The sequence below is a fragment of the Triturus cristatus genome, chromosome 11 (genome assembly GCF_964204655.1).
Source record: "Triturus cristatus chromosome 11, aTriCri1.1, whole genome shotgun sequence".
Lineage (NCBI taxonomy): Eukaryota > Metazoa > Chordata > Amphibia > Caudata > Salamandridae > Triturus > Triturus cristatus.
Genome location: NC_140594.1, coordinates 1,017,513,233 through 1,017,515,612, shown reverse-complemented (window position 1 = coordinate 1,017,515,612; position 2,380 = coordinate 1,017,513,233).

The window sequence follows — 2,380 nt, the reverse complement described above, 5'->3', positions numbered from 1 at the left end:
TATTATTATTACTAGTAGTAGCCGTAGTAGTCACATTACATTATTTCAGACCATAAACGTTAATGGTATTCTTATTCTTATTAGTAGTGTAGTGTTAGTTGCAGTAGTATAATTACATTGTTTGTGAGGCTCACTGTGATGGAAACATTAGCATTAATATTAGTAATAGTATTTTGTAGTAGCAGTAGTAGTAGCAGTAGTAATAGTAGTAGTAGCAGTAGTAGTAATAGTAGTAGTAGTAGTAGCAGTAGTAATAGTAGTAGTAGCAGTAGTAGTAATAGTAGTAGTAGTAGTAGCAGTAGTAATAGTAGTAGTAGCAGTATCAGTAATAATAGTAGTAGCAGTAGTAGTAGCAATAGTAGTAGTAGCAGTAATAATAGTAGTAGCAGTAATAGTAGTAGTAGCAGTAGTAGTAGCAGCAGCATTACATTTTTGTGTGTGGCGTTCTGTGATAGAAAGATGAACATTAATGGTACATATATTATTATAATTAATATTATTAATAATAATGCTGAAAAAGGAGAACATTAATTTGTGTCACTTGTGTGTATGCACATAAACATTGGTTATTATTATGAGCATTATTACTATTAATATTGTTATGTTGTGAGTAAAATAATAATAAATGATCCTTCTAACAATTGCTATAACTGTTGCGGTGCACTAAAACAATAATGACAAGAAAAAGAATATGGAGAAGAAAGGAAGGAGGGCAGGAGCGCGAAGTCGAATATTAATGTGTTCATCGAGCAGATTATTATTACTGCTGGGGGTGGTTATCAGCATTATTATGTGTTTTTAGCGTAATCGTAATGCAGCTAAGGGCTGATATTTCATCATGTGTATCTTTGTGCGCATTTTCGTGTGTTTTCCAGTGTAATATATGGATTATATATTGATTTTTTATTTAGCATCAAGCCACTGTTTTGCAGGAGATTGTTTTTGGATTCAGACAGGTGCTCAGGGCAGCCCCTCCCATCACCTTCATGCCTCACATATCCAACGGCCCATCTCTGCATATTTAGTGGATGCCCAGGCTTCAAGTTTCGTATCACACGTTCAGGCTGCAACATTTTTCTAAGGCACAATTCAGACAGCATTAGCTTGTTCTTTCTCGCTTAGAATCGAGAATCCGGATTGGCTCGCGCCAGCGGCCACACAAGTTCGCCAGAAAGGTTATTAGTTGTCTGGATTAGCAATGCGGGTGCAGACAACACACCAATGCTCCTGGAAGCCTCGAACTCACTTCAACGAAGGACTCCAGCGTTCTCGAGACAGGGATAAGTGCACATATATTACCGAGAAAGGGCGCATTTTAAATGCCCTCGTCATAAACAGACCTATCACGACTCTTATCTGTTGCCTTGTTTTTTCACACTGCGTTTTTGGGTCATTGATTTTATATTTTGCGTGCAGCTACATCGCTGTTTTGGAATAACGGAAAGCTTTTTCTGTCACTCGCTTGCTAAACAAATATTACCTGTATCATTTGAGCTCATTTACTCTCGAGTGTACCTTTAAGGAGCTTCCCGCCGCCTCCGCGCGCTCAGCGGGATTCTGCGGGGTAGGGCGCGTGAATCATAATTTTATAATACAAAATGGGAACCAGAAATACCAATCGTGAAGTACCCGGAGGCTGTGGAGCAGTGATACACTCTGGCATCCCAAATGCCAGCTCCCCCGCGCGTATGCTGCGGATATTGAAGGAAAATATGTTAAATGTAACCTCGGTTCGCCGGGGTTTCGCCGAATTTGCTCGAAAGAAGGTGGTACTGCGGTGCTCGCTGCCGCGGCGCTGAGGAGACAGGGCTTCCCTTTATGCAGTTAAACTGCTGCCTGCAACGCACGTCTTTCGTCTCAAGCAAAAAAACATTTTTTGGGAGGGGGGGGGGGGGGGGGTGGTGGTGGTGCGGGGAAAGCCCTTCCGCTTTTTTGCTTAGAAAACCGCCGTGCACGTAAACGCGTATAGATTGGTGGAACACCCTGTCAGTCATTCCATCGATAAGCAGGGGGCCTTGGAGACATAGGTTACAAAAATATTCTTTCTAGCCCTGAACAGCAGCTTTGGCATCCAAGAGAAATAGTTTGGGTCTTTTTCGAGCTGTGGTAGCTTCCTGTCAATCATTGTCTCCTGCACCGATTCCGGGGAGGTCTATCAGGCGCGTGATTGGCCAGCTAAATCAAAAGTGCTGCAGGCACCGGGCATGAGACTTTGCATACTTATTGGGTTTCTGCACCTTCATAATGCTGGCTTGTAGCTATGAAACCATCCCATAATATGGCTGATGGAGAAAAAAGGCATTTTATCGGGTTATGTACAAATTTCTAAATATACCAAGGAAAGAGGCAAATTTCTTAATATAGTGTTATTATCAAAGGG